Source organism: Emys orbicularis, chromosome 19, assembly GCF_028017835.1.
Source record: "Emys orbicularis isolate rEmyOrb1 chromosome 19, rEmyOrb1.hap1, whole genome shotgun sequence".
Classification (NCBI taxonomy): Eukaryota; Metazoa; Chordata; order Testudines; family Emydidae; genus Emys; species Emys orbicularis.
In genome coordinates this window covers 12,570,430-12,589,153 of record NC_088701.1, presented here as the reverse complement: position 1 = coordinate 12,589,153, position 18,724 = coordinate 12,570,430, and the positions used below count along the sequence as shown (strand labels likewise).

General features: G+C 50.0%; 1 protein-coding gene across 1 annotated transcript in view; it reads left to right on the top strand.

Annotated features, from left to right (window-relative positions):
* Positions 1 to 18,724, top strand: part of MAP2K7 (mitogen-activated protein kinase kinase 7) — a 72,773-nt gene that overhangs the window by 51,460 nt on the left and 2,589 nt on the right. The window lies entirely within an intron of this gene.

Here is an 18,724-nt window from a genome sequence, read left to right as displayed (position 1 = left end):
CTTGGTTGAACCGTTCATTTCACCCGCCCTCCTCGCTCTCTCCTCCAGTGTTGTCAGGGGAAGTGGGAGGTTGTTTGTTTTCTCTGGAGTGTGGGTTTATTGCTTCCCTTCCGCTAGAGTCCTTGTGTCTCGGGCACCAGCGAGCCGAAGAAGACAAGTCCCTCTCTATCTCTGTCCCATGTCCCCTGGATGGGAAGGCTCTTTCCAACTTGGCTCTGCATCTCCAGCTGGGTGAGAGAAGGCCCTTTCCAGCCCGGCCCTGCATCTCCAGCTGCTTGAGAGCCTGCATCCCAGCCAGATGAGAGAAGGCTCTTTCCAGCCCGGCTCTGCATCTCCAGCTGGATGAGAGATGCTCCCTTCCAGACGGGTCCTATGTCTCAAGCCAGTTGAGAGGCCTGTTCCAGTCCTGGCCCTGCATCTCCAGCTGGATGAGAGATGGCCCCTTCCAGATGTGTCCTGTGTCTCAAGCGAGATGAGAGAAGGCCTGTTCCAGTCCTGGCCCTGCATCACTGACTGGACGAGAGAAGGCTATTTCCAGCCCTGGCTTGCGACTTCAGCTGGAGAAGAGAGGGCTCTTCCCAGCCCTGTCCCTCAACCTCCTTGAGACAAGAAGGCTCTGCTGGGAACCTCATACTTCCCTTGGTCCTGAGAGGCGGCGCGTCACCTGTTTATGCCTCTCTCTTCACCCCTCCTGCCCCCCGAGAGACTTGGGGAATGGGGAAGGGAGGCTGGGACCCTCACTCATGCACTGTGAACAAAGACACACACATTTTTTTTACTACTTATTTATTAAGTTTGGACTCTGCAGGGCTGCGGGCTCCCTGCCATGCCCGTCCGCCAGCCACCTGCGTTGTTGTTTTATGTCTCTTACTTTTCTCTCGTGTTTTGGGATTGTATTGGGGGAGGGGAATGGTGGGGGAGGGGGCACCCGGGGCGTGCGGCTTCAGACTTCACCTAGGAGCTCAGCCCTTGCTCTCTTTTCAGTTAATTTTATTTTTCCTTGGGGGTGGGTTTGGGGTGGGTTTGGGGATTATTCTCGCCGGAAGCAGCTCAGCTGAAGTGATTTATGCTGATGATTTTTTTGTTAATTCTGTTTTTGATCTCAGGGGTTTTCCTGTTTCCTTTATTATTTTTTTTTTTTTCCTTGGAGTGCGAACAAAAGTTTTTTGTTTTTCTTCTGTCCGCGGCTTTGTATTTACCAAAGTGATCGCTGGGCTGCTGAGCATTGGGAGAACATGGCTGCATGTTATTTTTCTTTTGCTATTTAAAAGGAGGGCGTGAAAGTGCAAAAAAAAAAAAAAATTTAATTCTAGGGGGTAGAAACAAGTGTTTGCAGCCTGCAATCTCCTCCAACCGCGGCAGCTGCGGAGTTGTAAAAATCAAAGACACTAATGAAACTTGAAGTTGTTCTTTTCCCACCTCCTTCCTTTCAATCTTGTCAGAGCCCTGGGTTTATTCAGGCTTGTCCTCAGCTGGTGTGAAGGGCGTAGTGGCCACCAGTGGCACGGTGCTGGTTCAGCACAGCTGCTGTAAGCTCCTGTCTGGCTTCGCCGGAGCTACGCAGGTGTATGCCGGCAGATGTGAATCAGTGCAGCCGTGACGTCAGCGGAGCTACGCTGCTTGACATCGGCTGGAGGAGGTCAGCCTGGCTCCACCAGCCTCCTCGGTTTACGTTTGCTGAGGATTCGGCTGATATTTGGTAGCATGTCACCTCTTTGGAAGCCTGGGGGTGTCTTGGGGGAGGGGGCTCCGGTCAGAGCTTTTTGGGGGGGTTGTTGATTGTTTGATTTTTCACATTCATTCTGATTCGCTGGGGACGGCAGGTGCCCTCAGCAGCTGTGGGAAGCAGGAGGTGGGGAGCGTAATCCTGAAAGCCTGTGGAATGAGATCCAGTCTCCAACCTCCCTTGACTCAGCCTCCGAACGAGGCCGTGTAGCTCACAGGGGCTGCGGTTGACATTCAGCCCATTTTTAGCAGAGATCTCGTTTTTTGCCTCCAGAAGGACTTGTGTTTGCTTCCTCTCCAGCCGGAAGGGAACGTGGCATGGGCTCCCCTCCAGCAGGTTTGGGTTAGGCTCACCATTTCGCAACTCCGGGCAGGACTGGGCTCTGCACTGCCCTTGCTGCTGGCTGGGGGAGCTGTACGTCGCTCTGACAATGCCCCAGGTGCTCAGATCCTACCATGATAGGCAAGTTGCTTTACAAATCCCAACCCAAAAATAGTGACGTGGAGAAGGTCAGGTGCCGAGCAGATTTGGGCTGCAAGGTTCGTTGAGATCCTGAGTCCAGCTGGCAGCCGAGAACCATATTGCACTGTTGGCCCCATTCCTCCAGTCCAGCAATAGACAGAAACCTCCTAGCAAGGGGGCCCACACGCTGCAGGGTGGCAGCACCCATCTTGCCAGGCCAGGTCTTTTCTGTCCAGCACAGTGAAACCACTCCGTGCCCATAGTTCTCAGAAAGGGAGGTGGAGCCTGGGTGGGTGGAAACATGGACACAGCTGCCTGGCAGTGCCTTGCACAATGCTCCGTTCTGCCCTGGGTGGGGCGGACCTGGGACAGCAGTTAAGCATCTGGGTAAAGGAAAGTGTGTATATTGGGTGGGTATGGGATTGCTGGTCTGGCTCTGCAAGGGGATGCCAGAGAGCATCCGGGGCAGGAGGCTGGGCACAGAGACAGCAAAGTGCCTGCTTTATCTCAGGCATCAGCAATGGAGCATTCTGCTGTCCCCGCAAGGTCAGCAGAATAGGGAGGCAGGAAGGATCTTCAAACCCAAATGCAAGTTCTGGCACAATACACCCCAGAGCCCCTCTTTCCCCACAGACAGGAGCTGGATGGGGGAGAGAGCCCCGCACTAACATGGCAGCCAGGAAACCCATCGGGCTGTTGGGGTGGGAGGAAGAGGAGCCCCTCTGCCTTATGGAGCGGGGGCATGTCTCCTTCTCGGGTCTCCAAGGAGGCTTACAACTGTTTGGATCATCAGTGGTGGATGGCTGTTAATAAAACAGAGGAGGAGTGGAGAGCAGCTGGCACAGGGAATGAGGGGAGCCCTCAGCTTCCAGCACACGAAGCAAAATCAGAAAGGTTGTCAAAGAAGCTGTAAACGCAGTGCAGGATACCACGTGTGGCCATTTCTGGGTGGCTTTCTAGATGCCCTGAAGATTAGCCCTGGCCCAAGCCCTCCTTTGCCGCCAACTCCCATCTCTTCACAAAGGGCTTGGCGAAGACTTCCCGCGGAACCCATCAGCCACAGCCATTCCACCGCTCTGAGGAGCTGGAGCCTCTGGCATGGCATTGCAGAAAAGCACGGCACTGCCAAGCCAGCTCTACTCCATCCTTGCAAAGAAAATAGCCCTTGTGAGGCATTAAGGAGGAGTTGGTGTTGAATCCAGTCCTGCCAGTCTATTTTCCCTTGCATCTCTCCTGCTAAGAGTCACCATTGCCACCAGTCACTGCAGTGGACCTTTGCAAGAGCATCCAGCAGCTAGATCAATACAGTTTAACTCATCCTCACAATGCGGCTGGCATGGAATTTCCTAGCTGCAGATGGAAATTATGGGACCAGCTGTATCCTCAGGAATCTAAGTCCTAAGAGCTATAGATTTTAGCTTGTTCTGTTTCTAAATGTGGAAGAGGCCCTCAGTCTAAACAGTGAGAATTCTGTTCCAGTGTGGATGCAGAATAGACTCAACAGGGTCCCAACTCTACTGCCCTGTGGTAGGCCCAGGGCGAAAGGAGAGAGGCCTCTGGTGGCACTTTCAGAAGCTGCTGCTGATTGGTGTAGTGGTGCGTTACAAGACGTAAAGGGAACTAGTTCTCTAGCCTCAAGGACTTGCAGTCTAAGGAAGACAAGATAGATGGGGATGAGACATGGGATGACAGTGAAAGAGGGGCATGGAGAGAGCATTGTTGAGGGGAAATGAGAGAGAGGATTTCTGGCACAGAAGGTCGGAGGGGTTTGTTACTGTAAATAGGAAGGTGCGGGGAGGCTGTTGGTGAACTTGGAAGCAAAGTATGTTGGGGATGGCAGTGAGTTTTAGGGATGCTTTGGTTTGGAGGCGGAACAGGTAGCGCTGGATCTGCAGTCTCAGCCTAGTGAGGAAGTTTCAAAAGTTGAAGAGCAAACTAGGCCAGAGAGGATTGTGCAAAAGGGAGATTAAACCGGGGCAGGGAGCAGAGTCTTGTAGGGGAACCCAGCAGGTCCCCAGTAGGAAGCTATGGAATGTAAAGCCATGTTTTACCCTCCACGGGTTGGGAGGCACTTGTGCCTTGCTCCAACTCTTGGCCCAGTGTCAGTCAGTGACAATCAAACCACTTATTTACCTCGGCAGTTGATGTTTCAAGTCGTGGGTTTGAGTGACGGAAGAGAGAGTTAAGTGCGGAACTCACTATAGCAATTTGGCCAGTGTCCGTCACTCCCTGGCATTAGCATGTTGCAGGGAGGGACTCCCAGGAAGGTTATTGGTGTACACTGGCTGTCCCTGCCCCTGGAACTACCTTTCCATATGATGCACATAACAGCTTCCATGCCATTTGCCACATGCACCCAAGAGACCCAAGCAAAGGCCACTCCACAAAGAGGACGCATTTGTTTTTGATGTCAGGAGAAAGCTGTTGAGGGTGTTGCCGAGTGGGAGAGCATGAAAAGAAGAGAAGAGGATTTTCATGGACCAGACAGGACATGTTGACTGGAGGTCCATCTACTGTGGAACTGGAATGTCCTGGATGGGCCTTTGTAGCAGAAGAGGTGGAGTTTTACAATGCAAATATCCTCTGGAGAATCCAGCACGTTATCCACACACAATGACCACTGAAGGGAAGGTGTAAACAGCTCAGTCTCATTAACTTAACGAAAAGAAGGTTAAGAGGTGACTGACCATGGTCTGTAAGTACCTTCTCAGGGAGCAGATTTCTCAGAACAGAGGGCTCTTTAATGTAGCAGGCAAAGGCAGAATGAGATAGAATGGCTGGGAGCTGAAGAATTCCAACTGGAAATCAAGGCCCAACTTTTTAACAGGAATGGGGATTAACCAGTAGAACAGATTGCCAAGGGCTGAGATAAATGCTCCATCACTTGGAGTCTCTAATTGCAGGCTGGACGTCCATCTAAAAGACACACTCAAGCCCAACCACAAGTTAGTGCACTGGATGCAGGAATCCCTGGGTGAGGCTCTGCCGGATGGTCTGATGATCTGATGGTCCCATCTTGCCCTATAGTCTATGAATAGCTAAAAGGGAAGTAGATTGCAAATGGGCAAGGGTCAGGAGGCCCAGCACACAGCCTTCCACTGTTCAGTGGGGATTTGCTGCAGCTTGGCAAGGCACATTGGGCTGGGTGGAGAGCAGAGGTGAGAAGCAGAGGTTCGGGTTGGAACGCCGAGTGAAATGCAGCCCGTGCAGGGCAGAGCAGCGGGGACGGAATGTGTCTTTGGATGGTAGGATAAAGTGGAGATGGTGAGCAGAAGTAGAGAAGGGATTAGTGGAGAAGTAATTGCAGTTGATTCTTGGGGAAATGGTTTTAAATGCATTAGCAGGAAGCTGCCACAGAATAGTGTCAGTGGCAGGAATCTGGCTCTTCTTTGGCGCATCCAACTAGCGATACCCTCTGGCGTGGCTGATCATCTCCAGATCCAGCATTTAGGAATTTTGTGCCTGTGTATCTAATGAAGCATCTAGGCGGATGCTATGGCAGAGCGCTTTTCGGCGGGATCCAAGCAGTACCATGAACAGCAGAGCAGCAAACACTGTCGGTGCTGCAAAATCATCCCTCGAGGAACCTCAAGATGCCTCAAGAGGCTGTAAACTCCTCACCAGGCAAGCTTCACATTTGACAACCACCCAGAAAACAGCCACCCGATCTGATGAGGCAGAGGTTTTCAGATTGGTTTCTTGTTGCTATTCAAACCCCTCTCGCTCTGTTTGATTAACAGCCACAGCAGTGGGTAAAATTCATTTACCAGGCAGCCCAAGAAGTCTTCAACACAATGACATTAGGCGTGCAAGGATTTGATTGTATGTGAATTTCAGCCAACAGAGAACTAGAGTCCACTACTCTCAACCCCTAATGTTCAAAAAACATGGATCAGGCCTTTCAAAATCATGAGATTAGTTTAAAAATCAGATGATCATTTTGGGTTTCTTTTCATTTACCCTCTGGCTTTTGAGCCTTTAGGAGGGGGTCTCACTGTCAAGCTTTTCTAGGGCTAAAAATGCCTAAAAAAGCCGAGATTCTCATGTAATCACAGGACTCCAGAAGCTGGGGGCTTTAAGATATCAAATATTGCAATAAAAATACGGGACTTGACAACACTGACCTGATCCTCAGCTACTGTAAATCAGCGTCACTCTGTTGACTTCAGTGGAGCGATGCTGATTTACACCAGTGGGGGATCTGGCCCCATTGACTCTAATGGAATGATGGCCATTTACACCAGCTGGAGATTTTCCTCATTGACTGCAGTGGAGTGACACCAATTTACACCAGCCGGGATCTGGCGGAATCTGTCTTTGATTTTTAACTACTAAGAGTCAGATTTTTTTCATGTGCTCAGCTCCCCAAAACCAGGGCCAAGCCTTCATCAGAGCACCTGTGTAGGCACTTACCTGACATGACCCCTTGTTCCATGGATGCTGTTGGGTGCTGAGACCTTTTGAAAATCCAGATGTTTCATTTCAGTGCTGACACGAGAGCTGAGCTCTTTAAGGAAATGTGGCCTTTAAGGCAGGTCTTTTCGAAGGAGACCTTTGGCTCTCGGGTTCGGGGCCCTGTTTTACTAGATGCTGCACAGACACATAGTGAGAGATGGTCCCTGCCCCAAAGACCTAACAGTCTAAATAGCCAAAAGGTGGGTGGGGAAACTGAGAGCCAAGGACACCCAGCAGGTCAGTGAGAGAGCCAGGAGTAGAACCCAGGCTTCCTGAGCCCCACTCCAGTGCCCCAATTAGAATCTGATCCTTCCAGCTCTACCCTTGGGGCTGACCTTGCCTCATTGATGTGTGTGATTTCAATGGGGCTGTTAATATGGGCCTCTCTTCCACAGAGCAGTTCAATGCCTACTTGGATCTTGCTGGTTTTGGGCGCTGAGGTGCTGTGCTAGGGTGACCAGACAGCAAGTGTGAAAAATCGGGATGGGGGTGGGGGGTAATAGGAGCCTACATAAGAAAAAGACCCCAAAATCGGGACAGTCCCTATAAAATCGGGACATCTGGTCACCCTATGCTGTGCTGAACTGGTGTCTTGAGTGAGGGTTGCTAGATCAAAGCAACAGAGGGTCCTGTGGCACCTTTAAGACTAACAGAAGTATTGGGAGCATAAGCTTTCGTGGGTAAGAACCTCACTTCTTCAGATGCAAGACTGAAGTCTTGCATCTGAAGAAGTGAGGTTCTTACCCACGAAAGCTTATGCTCCCAATACTTCTGTTAGTCTTAAAGGTGCCACAGGACCCTCTGTTGCTTTTTACAGATTCAGACTAACACGGCTACCCCTCTGATACTAGATCAAAGCAGTTATTGGCTAAGTGCTGAGACTGGATTGGATCCAGGATTTTTGAAAGGCATCACAGTTTTGTAGCGGGCAGGGGTTTGCGAAAGTACTGGCTTCCAATGAGGAGTTGTAACCTCAGAGTTTGCAAAATTGCTTCCCAGTTGTCTTAGAATCGCTGACCGGTAGGGGGCGCAGTCCCACCCCCGTTCACTTCAGCTGAGATCAGGCCCTGCCTCTTAAGGGGAAACAGCCCCACTTTTCACTCAATGTTTCTGACATTCCCACAATGATATAACCTAGATTGAACACAGACCCCATGGGTAGGGATGGGGTGGACGACAAAGACTTTTTCAGTAGTTTAAACGTTGGGATGTTTTTTCAAGGAGAAGAAGAATTGCCAGGATGGTTGGGGGGGAGGGTAGAAAAATGCAGTTTTATTGCATTTTTTTAAATTATTTTTTTATGTTTTAATTTAGAACAAATCTCTGTTAATATTATTTTAATCCGGGTGGTTAAGTGTTTTTTAATCGCAGACCTGACAGCTGCTCTTATTATTTTATTATATTTTTTCTGTGTGTGCGTGGGGTGTGTGTGTGTGTGGGCAGGTGTGTGCATGCATTCAACTGGGGATTTTAAAGAAAACAAAAAACAAACAAAAAAATTCATGCCAAAGGTAGGGCAGAGAATAGCTGGATAGACAATTATATTCTAGGCATTAGCATTTCACTATATTATCTATATATTATATTATATTATTATTATTATAAATTCGCATGTTAAAAACTAATAGGCGTAACTTCTGTCTTATATTTAAAGAGACTTTAGCTTTTGATCGCTTGTACATTCAGTCACTCATCTGTCTTGATCCTTGGAGAGCTGACCTGAATCTAATAAGCTTTAGTAGTTTCACCAAGGTGGGGCTACTGGCTTTGTATCTTTTAGTAGTCACCAAAAAAAGGAAAAGAAAAAACCTTGGGTGCAATTTTCAAAAGAACCTAAATAACCCAGGAGCCTAAGTCTTATTTTCAAAAGTGATTTCGGCACTTAGAGGCCTTGTCATTATTGAAGGTCAATGGGCTCCTAGGGCACTTTTGAAAATCGAACCCCATGTCTTTTAAAAAGGTGTCATTTGGCCAAAGTTGAGCAGAGAGGTCTGGAAGCAGAGTGACTGGCAGCCCTAGATCATGACAGCAAAAAGCAATTCAGGGTACAGGGGGCACCACCAATCTGTGGCTTTACATTTCTTGCAGAGCTGGCTGATTCTTGCAGCAAAACCCACCCTTTAACATTAACGTTACAGCGACACCAGGATTCTCACTCGCCAGCTGTTTAGCTTTAAGTTTGCTCAAATATCCCTTTGCCCTTCCCTCCTCACTCTCAGTAATTGCAGGAAATCAAAACCTTACAAATTATTTATTGGCCGTCAGAAACTTTTTGCGTGTGTTTTATGTGTCCTTTAAATGTATTGTATTTTTTTTTAAATCTTCCCCCTTTCCTTTTACTTTTTGTGGGGTATATTGATATTTATCTAGCTCTCTCTTGATGGATATAGAGAGCTAGATAAATATCAATATACCCAGATGTATATTTTGCTTAGAGCTGGTATGTGGAATGAGGAGTAGGTCGGTGGAATTTTAGTGGGGGGAATTGAGCATCCATAAACTCGGGAGAGAGATTTCCTCTCTCATGTGATTTGGCAGCTCTACAGATAAAGTCAGATGGTTTATTTTTATTCTCTCACTGTGCAGTGACATTTTAAAGAAGTGATTATAGCTGGGAGCCAAAAAATCTTTGCCCCTTAAAAGATTTTCCTAGAGTGCCGTGAATGGATGTGGGGGCACTTGAATGGAACGTGGGATCTGCTTCCCGCCTTGGAAACTCTCTGAGCGGCTTACAGGCTGACAGCTCAGAAGAAGGGGGAGGGGAGTTATTGGGGAGCCAGCCTCCCACTGAGTGTGATGGGCGCTGGGTCTGGCCTGCGGTGAATGAGGGCCAGGAAACAATGGTAGCAGGTCTAGAGGACAGTTGGGATTAGCACGGAGTGGGAGGAGCAAGAGTGTGGAAGTAGGAGTAGCTGGGGGGTTTGGGCATGGCCAGGATGTGTGGGAGGGGCCAGAGGAGGAGCAAACAGTGCAATCGAGGAGAAGGGTATCTAAGCAGGGAAAATTACGTCCCCAAGCTGGGATTGTAATGAATGCTGAGAGCCAGGATCCAGCATTTAGGCCATGGGAAGGAAAGTGGGGGGTTCTGATGGGTTTCCCCCTTCTTTACTTGAGGCAGGAAACACCGGCTCCCACTTCCATTCTCTCGCAAGCCCAGCATCTGTTCAGGGCTTTTTCGGTAGTGTATAAATAATGCTGTTTTTTTTATGCTGCGATTTAATTTTACACCGGTGTTGAAAAAAAGCCATTAAAATAGGGGTTGGGTGGGGTTTTTGGTTTTGTTTTGTTTCATTTTGTAGCATCTAAATGTGTTAGCAATGCCAAAGCATTTAAAGATTTTAATGGGGCGGGGCAAAGAAAGGGGCACCGTGACATTTTCAGGGCATCGCCTGGTTTATTAAAACTGCCTTGGATTTTGTCCAGTGTAAATTTCTCCACCCTCTTCCCCTCCACCCCCTTGACAGGGTAGGGAGAGTTAAACTGCGCCTCCTGTTGGCCGAGTAGAGGAATGTTCTCAGGTGTGAAGCTGATCTCCGCTCACAGTGCTGGCTTAAGGCCTCAGAATCACAGAAGTCACACTTGACCCCTATGTGAACTGGGAGTCAGGACTCCTGGGTTCTGTCCCCAGCTCTGGGAGGGGAGTGGGGTCTAGTGGTTAGAGCAAGGGAGCACTAGGAGTCGGGACTCCTGGGTTCTATTTTGAGCTTTGGGAGGAGAATGGGATCTAGTGGTTAGAGCAGGGGGTATTGGGAATCATGACTCTCGGCTTTTATCCCCAGGTCTGGGCTCTAGTGTTTGCAGTAGGGAGGACTAGGAGTCAGGACTCCTGGGTTCTGTTCCCGGCTCTGGGAGGAAAATAGCATAGAGCAGGACGACTGGGAGTCAGGAGTCCTGGGTTCCTAGGCCTTGTGACGAGATCAATTTCGCTTTGTGTGTGTGTGTGTGTGTGTGTGTGGTTGTTACGATGGTTTGCGATTTATGCAATGCTGAATTCTTTACTAAATCCCAGGATCCTGAAGGAGGCAAACTCTCAGCCTGCAGCATTGGGTCGTGCAACATGCATCCCCCTTTTTGCAAATGTTAAGTGTGCTTCGTGACTTTCAAAAGGGCGAATCTGCGTCAAAGGGGTGGTGGAAGGGCGGAATCTCCTGCGCAGATATTGTTAAAAAAGCATCTTTTGCTAAACTTTCCTCTGGAAGGCTGCATCTTCCCTAGCAAACAAGGTGTCTTAACGCATGTTGAATAAGATCCCAGCAGCTTATAGTTTTCACACGTGTTGGCAGATTGAGGGGGATGCCTCGACCTTCTGGTTTGTGTGAAAACTACACAGTGCTTTGTCTTCCCTAGGATCTTACATAACACGGAGGAAGAACACACCTTGTTTCTTAGTGAAGACACCGGCCACTGTCAGAAGACAGGGTACTGGGCTAGATGGACCATTGATCTGACCCAGTTTGGCCGTTCTTAACTGATGGAGCTCATTGGGATAATAGACCTGAGGAGCACCAGTCCCCAGCTTGGAAGGAGCGCTCTCTCCCTTCCGAATCCAGGAATCACGTTGACATCTTCACGAATTGTGTATGTTATCCCTGAGCATGGGCGTCTTACCTGGCTCTCCCAAGGTGTCTGCAGTAACTTTACTGGTTCTTAGTCCCCTTTTCTCCCTCAGTTGTAGTCCAGACGACATGTCAAGATGGTTGTCCCTCTGCTACCAACCAAGCGGGTCTGGTTAATCTCAATGGGTTTCTTGGATTTAAAACAAAAAAAGAAAGAGAACAAAAAACCCACAAAATATTTTAAAAGGAAATTGTTGCTTATTTTAATAGGTTTTTTTTTTACTCTGTTGTTTGTAGAAACCCTCTTAGAATCTTGAAAATAAAAAATTCTTTCCCTAAATGGTTGTCTCTTTCCACTCAGCAAATGTCTCCAGTATGAAACCTTCTGTTTCTACAACCTCTTTCTTCCCAAAGTGATTGAATCCATAGGGATCTCCTTGCCCGGCAGTGAAATGCAGCCCCATCTGGGTGAGATGCCCCAGCTTTTTAATGGCACACAGCAATGCTCCACAATGGGCAGCCCTGAAATGCAGCCCCCTCTCAGCTGAGATACAGCAGCTGTTAAATGGCACACAGGAATCACTCATGCAGCGCTGAAATGCAGCCACCTCTGCGTGGGATGCTGCAGCTTTTTAACAGTTGCACAGCAACCGTCTGCAAGTCAAAAGGTGAAGAATCATGGCTTGATTTGACAGTGGAAGGGGGTGGGGATTAGGGTGACAGAAGGTAATTTACTCATGTTGGAATTAACCCAGACATCGGGATTAACTGAATCTTGAGTAGGATAGCGCCAGGAGCTCCTTACTGACCCTAAGCAAGGACCTTGGTTTTATGTTTCATTGGAAAGACTAAAGCCTATTTACCAGGGAATTGATAATGTTCTTCCTCTGGGTTTAAAAATAAAACTGTATCTGGAGAGGTGAGTTGAATTAAAGGTCAGATCTGATAAAGTGCTAAAACGGAAAACCATTTTTACACAATGTCTGGGCAGCTACATAGATTTTTGCTACATTTCCAGAAATTGTTCTCTTGCCGAGGACCCCTGCTGTCTGTTAAAATGACAGCTCTGTTCATGAAACAAAATAATTTTCTGTTACCTGTGAGGGTGGGGCTTCCAACTGATTTGTTTAAAAATAATTACATGCTAATTAACACAGAAATTGGTGCAAAAATAATCATTTACAATTTACCTTTCCAGTGATGTTTTTGTTTGATTGGTTGGGGTTTTTTTGTGTATGCAGGTGTCTGTGCTCAGAGGGATTTAAATGTACAATTTTTACCATTCTCATGCCTCTTCCTAAAGGGATGGAGGAGCCAGTTGATAGGGCACGGGATTGAGAACCAGGACTCCTGGGTTCTATTCCAGGGTCTGCATCACTGTGCCACTGTAGGTAAGTCACTTCACTGCTCTGTGCTCAGTTTCAGTCTTACCAACCTCAGGAGTTCAAAAAGTGTGAGTCAGGCCCTGAAAAATCAGGTGATTGGTTTAAAAATCCAGAGGTGTTGGTTGTGTTTAATAATAAATGTTTGACAGGTGTGTGTGTGTGTGATTTGCCTTCTGGGTTTTGAGCCAGCAGGAGGTCACATTTTCACGCTTTTCTCCTCAACCACAAGGGCCAGAAACTTTTTTTTTTTTTTTTTTTTTTTTTTTTTAATGAAAACTGAGATTCTCACTCAATCACCTGGCTCCTGGAGCTGGGGCTTTAAGAAAAGCACCAAATACTGCAAGGCTCATGACAAAATCCTGAGAGTTTCAGCACTACAGTTTTTAGCATGTTTGGGTCTCTCCAAAGGGATGGATGGGTCAATTGAGAGAGCCAAGATTTCGAGGTAAGACTCCTGGGTTCTATTCCTAGCTCTGCGTCACTCTGTGGTTATAGGTAAGTGTGCCTCAATTTCTCTCTTGCCGAATTGGGCGTGTGCAGGGAATGAGGCTGATCTGTCTTGTTAACAGGAGTTGCTCGGAACTTTAAAAAGCATCCACAGTCGGGACCAGTTTCCCCACACGTGGGGGCACGCAGAACCTGTCCAGAAGTGCCACCGTGGGAGCTGCTGGGGGCTTGTGTACTTTTGAAAATTCTTTACATTCCCAAATGGGAGCTGAGTCCCGGACAAGCTGCACCCTCTCCATATCTTCCACAAAAAGCCCTTTGCAAACAGAGATTCTTTTAAGATTTGCTTGGGTGTCTGCCTCTCACTGTGCCATCAACTGAGGCCTCCCTTGTCAAGCAGCATCGGAGGGGGGAAAAACATCCGTGTTGTGCAGAAATTGTGGCAACAGGGTGTCAGTTGTCAAGAGCCCTAAGCTTTTAGTCAGTAGCAGCAGCTGCTGAGCAGCAGAGGTAGGTGGAGCAGCCTTGAGAGGGGTTTAGCTGAAATGCTTTTTTGCAATGGCTTGTTTTGCTGGAGGAGTTAAATGCAGTCTGTTCATCAGGGCCCGATCCAGCACTTAGTCCCAATCAGGATTGAGTCCTTAACAGGGCAGCTCTATGTTTTTTGCCGCCCCAAGCACGGCAGGCAGGTGGCTTTCGGCCTGCGGGAGGTCCGCTGGTAACGCGGATTCGGCGGCATGCATGCTAGAGGTTCACCAGTCCCGCGGCTAGCCGCCGCCGAATTGCCACCGAAGCCGCGGGACTGGCGGACCTCCCGCAGGCATTCCGCCGAACTGCTCCCCTCACGGCGACCGGCAGGCCGCCCCCTGCGGCTTGCCCCCCCAGGCACGTGCTTGGTGCACTGGTGCCTGGAGCCGCCCCGGTCCTTAAACAGCCCTGGGAAAACATCCATCATTTTAAAATTGTCCCAAACAGTCTGTCTTCCTCCATAGCTGCAGGCTTCAATGCAGGTGTCCACTTTTTAAAATTGGAGGGGGTGCAGAGAAGAGCCACCAAAGCGATCTGAGGAGTGGAAAAGAAGAGTCCGGTTGGCTCACCAAAAAGAAAAGCAAGCGGTGACTTGATTATGTCGTAACCCACTGGGCTCTAACGGGCTCTTCAGTCCAGTGGTGAAAGATAGAACAAGAACCAATGGCGGGAAGTTAAAGCCGGACAAATTCCAAATAGAAATAAGGCAGGTTTTTAACAGGGAGGGAGATTGATCAGTGGAACAAACTCCTAACGGAAGCGGTGGATTCTCCAGCTCCCAACGTTTTCAATCCAGACTGGCTGCCTTGCTGGCCGGTGCATTAGCCAAACTCAAGTTCTTGGGCTCAGCAGTAAATGGGTGAAATACACAATGGCTTCTGCTATACAGGTCAGACCAGACAATGTAACGGTCCTTTCTGGCTTTAACCTCTGTGAATTCTACCTCCTGCATTACCCTGGTAAATGATTTCAGCATCTGTCCTGATGCAGGAACCAGAACCATGCCTCAGCCTCTAGGTGAGCCGGTTGCTACGGCTGCGAACAGAGCTGGATGGAGCCCCCGCTCCCTGGGCTGGATAGTTCTTTTCCCCTCCTGCTTCCGTGAGATCCTGAGCTCAGGAATGCCCCGAATTTGAGATTTGCCCAACTGACAGTAGCTGAAGCTTGACACCCCCAGTCTTGTTCTAGATGCAGCGGGACTGGCCTGGCTTGGGCAGAGAGATGCACGGCAGAAGGGTGTTCCCGTCCAATCCAGGCTCCAGGGGCAGAGGCCGGCTGGTTTCCTTCTCTCCCATCTAGTTTTAACCTCCGTGTCAGTGTGGTTCTGTGCACAAGCGAGCCAGCAGAAATGACCCTTTCTAACACCCAGCTGGGCTCCTGCCCATGCGTGCGTCAGAGCCAGATCTGCTGCCTAGAGTGACAAACTGCAGAGCCAATGCAGCTACAGGAGAGTGATCTGGAGTCTACTCCTGTCAGTTGCCCCTGTGCATTACCCTTGATAGCAATGGGGCCATGCAGGGGTTACTGGGGGCATCATGGGGGGGGGGGCAGCACAGGAGTTACTGAGGATAGAATGGTTAGTGATTGGGTTCCTGACACTGCAGAGAAGCTTTTAATAAAAATCCGACTTTTATTGTTATTCCTGCCAGGTTTGAAAATCCCCTTTAGCAAAACAACTTCTGGGGCCTAAAATGAGAAGCAACAGGGTCCAGAGAGCAGCAGGAGACAGTCAATGCTAAAGCACAGGGCTGGGGGTCAGGACTCCTGGGAAGGCGGGCGGATCTAGTGTTTAGAGCCGGAGGGAATAGGCCTGTGGACAGGACTCTGGGAGGGCAGTGTGGTCTAGTAGTGAGATTGAGCCAGGACTCCTGGGTCTATTTCCAGCTCTGAGTGGGGGGTGTGGTGGGGGTCCTAGCAGAGGAGTAATAATTGAGCCTACAAAGTTCCCGCTCTTGGGAGCCTAACTGGGAAAGTGGATAAAAGTTCATAAAGTGTCACAACAACCTATAACAACTAAGGCTGATGGGAAAAGCTGCAAAAGGGAGAGACAGACAGACAGAATCAGTCCAAACAAAAAAGCCTCCTGATATCACTCAAGGACTGTGTTACGATCATGCCCGGTAAACAACGGGCGTGTGGGACCAGACGTCAATGAAGTAAAAATTGGTGTGTCAGAAATTAGGCTTTGTTGGGGAACAAAATCCTAAGGGGATGGGCTAGGCCACCTATGTCTCCCTTTGGGGGTCCTTAAAAAGGGATTTTGGGGCGGAAATATGGTTGTGGAAGAGGGAGCCAGAGTGCAACGAGTGCTGAGGGGAAGGAGCGAACTTCATCGTCATGGCTGCCACCCCCGCCCGAGATGCACCGTGACACGACTGGGCCTTCCTTGTCCTGCTCCTAAGAGATGTCCAGGCCAGAGAGAGCGACCCAGACGACATCATCACCTGCACTGGCTCCAGCTAAATCCCGACCCCACCTGGGATGTGAGACCATTTCTTCACCTGCCCCCTTCCCCTCCACGTGTCTTTTCCCTTCCCCATCATCTTCTCTTCCCTCCTTATGCCTTCTGGCTGAGCCGGAAAAGACTATATTTTGCAACACTGCTGTGAGTCTGTGACCAGAGGCAGCTTGAAGCAATCTCCTTAACGGCCCAATGCTGGTACAAGTTTGCCAGGTCTCAGAGTGGCTGCATCCCTTGCATCTTCTCTCCACTCTTGCATGTGTTTAATGTGCTTTTCTTTCATGCATTACCTGCTTTTCTTTCTTTTCTGTGTCTTTAATAAAAGGGCAAAGGGGTGTTTAATGGGCTGTTTGCTGTGGGACTAAGCAGCCTGATGTCTCTGGTTACCAAACCCCAAAGCTTAATGTCAAACAGGGGCAGGGTCATGTTAACATCTTTCACTCTTTGGGACCTTCTATTCCATCTAGATTAACACAACAGCCGTGAGCCAGGGACTGAACCAGGACTCAAGGCTCCTAGTCCCAGCTCTGCCACTGCCTGGCAGTGGGACCTCGGCCAAGGCCTTTGAATCCTGTGCCTCATTTTCCTCTCCTGGGGGTAGCACATCCCTGCTTGTTGGGCTGGTGTCAGTGAGCAGGCCCTGGGAGATGCCCTGGGCGGGTGAAGCAGACACGATAGGCCCAGGCTGCTGGGAAGGGGTGTGAGTTGTTTCATTGTCCTAGCTAGCGATCCATGAAAGCTGCTGCAAATTACCTGTGTTCCACCTTGCAGCCCTTCCCCTCACCCCTGCCGTGTGGGTGGCAGCGGGTCACAGCGACCCAGGGTTTGGCTGCATGGACCGGAACCCAGCACCTCTCCCACCCTGCCTGCATTACTCATAAATCCACCCACCTCTGGGGTGACCCAAACTCCCCCTTTGGGCAGCTTTTTCCTCCTGGCCTCCATCTGGGGCAGGGACAATGGGGGAGATTGGGACCTCCCACCTCCTGGCGCTCAACAGCTAGGGCGACATGAATGCAACAGGCCTCAGCCTTGCCAGAGGTTCACCCCCTGCTTGCCTGGTTACAGACAGGCAGACGAGTGGAGTTACGCTGGGAGACCAAACCTGGGAGTTTGCGTCCAGCTCTGGGGTAAGGCACATCAACAGTGGACTGGGGGGGGGGGTCACTTTGTTGATAAAGAGCATTCTCTGTCTGTGCCCTACCAGGGGCTGGCATCTTTTTGAGTGGGGGGCGGGGAAGGGGCTGGGATGCAGATCTCCTGGGTTCTATGCCCATTTCTGGGAGGAGAAGGTTGGGATCCAAGACTCTTGGGTTCTATTCCCTTAAAAACAACCGTTGGGAGTCTAATCCCGCCCCTCCCCTGCCCTCCGGTAACCTGACCCTGGGGAGTTGTTATTTTTAAACCTCCCATTGAGCCAGATTATTTGTATTCTTCCAATTATTTTTAACTTCCCTGCAGGGAGCAATGAATCCAGCCAGAGCAAAGGGACCTGATGGCCATGGGTCTCTAAGCCCCAGGAACCCACTGCTTCCTGGACTGGCATAAAAGAGCCAAGATCCCTTCGCATCCTGTGCCCACAACCACCTGGAACCCAGGAGTCCTGGCTCCCAGAACCCTCCCCCCCAAGCCTCTTTGCTGTTCTGCGATCAACGCTGCTGTGAGGTAAAGGTGCCCCCGGCAGCCTGCTCGTGAGTGGAGTTTGCAATGACCCTGTTCCACGGGTGCTGAATGTGAGCGGGGGCTGGTCCCCTCCCAACTTTGCGTCTGTCCTGGATCCAGCTGGCACCAGATCAGACTGTGTGGCAGTCCCAGAAGAGGTATCCCAGGGGCGAGCCAGCCCCTCGGCATGTCAGGGAAGGGTAGGGGTAGATAGAATGTGGGGGGGAATGGGGAGGGAAGGGGAATGTTTCTGCATGGAACAAGACTGAAGAGGCACTGGGAGCCAGGACTCCTGGGTGTTATCCCCAGCTCTGGGAGGGGAGTGGGGTCTAGTGGTTAGAGCGGGGGGGGGGGGGGGCTGGGAGCCAGGACTCCTGGGTTTTATCCCCAGCTCTGGGAGGGGATTGGGGTCTAGTGGTTAGAGCAGGGGGGTTGGGGGCTGGGAGTCCAGATTCCTTGGTTCTTTACCCTGCTCTGGAAAGGGAGATGGAGTCTAGTGGTTAGAGCAGGGGGCTGGAAATCAGTGGGACTTTGGGCATATCCCTTACCCGCTCTGTGCCTCAGTTTCTCTATCTATAAAATTACAATAAAGGCAAGAAGCTCCTTGCCTGGGGAGTTGGGAGGCAAAATTAATCTCTGCAAAATGCTCTGAGATGCATCAATCATGTAGGTAAACCTTCTCCCCCACCCCACCCCAAACTGGGTAATCGGGGAGGGGGAAGGAGTCTGGGAGCAGGGGATGGGGATTCCCTGCTAAGCAGGAAGAGGTAGTGGGGAGGATAGTGGGGTCCCATAAAGGTGGAGGTGTCTAAATACCAGGAGGGAAATCTCATTATTGCCCTGTAGCAGCCCCCCGCCCTGTGCCACTTGGGGGGAGCACTCCTGGGGGGTGTCCTTGTTTCACATGCTTCCCCCCCAATCTGGATTCTTGGGGGGGGGGAGGATCCCAGGTCTCAGCCAGGGAGAAACACTGACCCACTCGTGTGGGGATGGGGGAGGTACATGCTGCATCCCAGACACACTGTGAATGACCGGGTCCCTG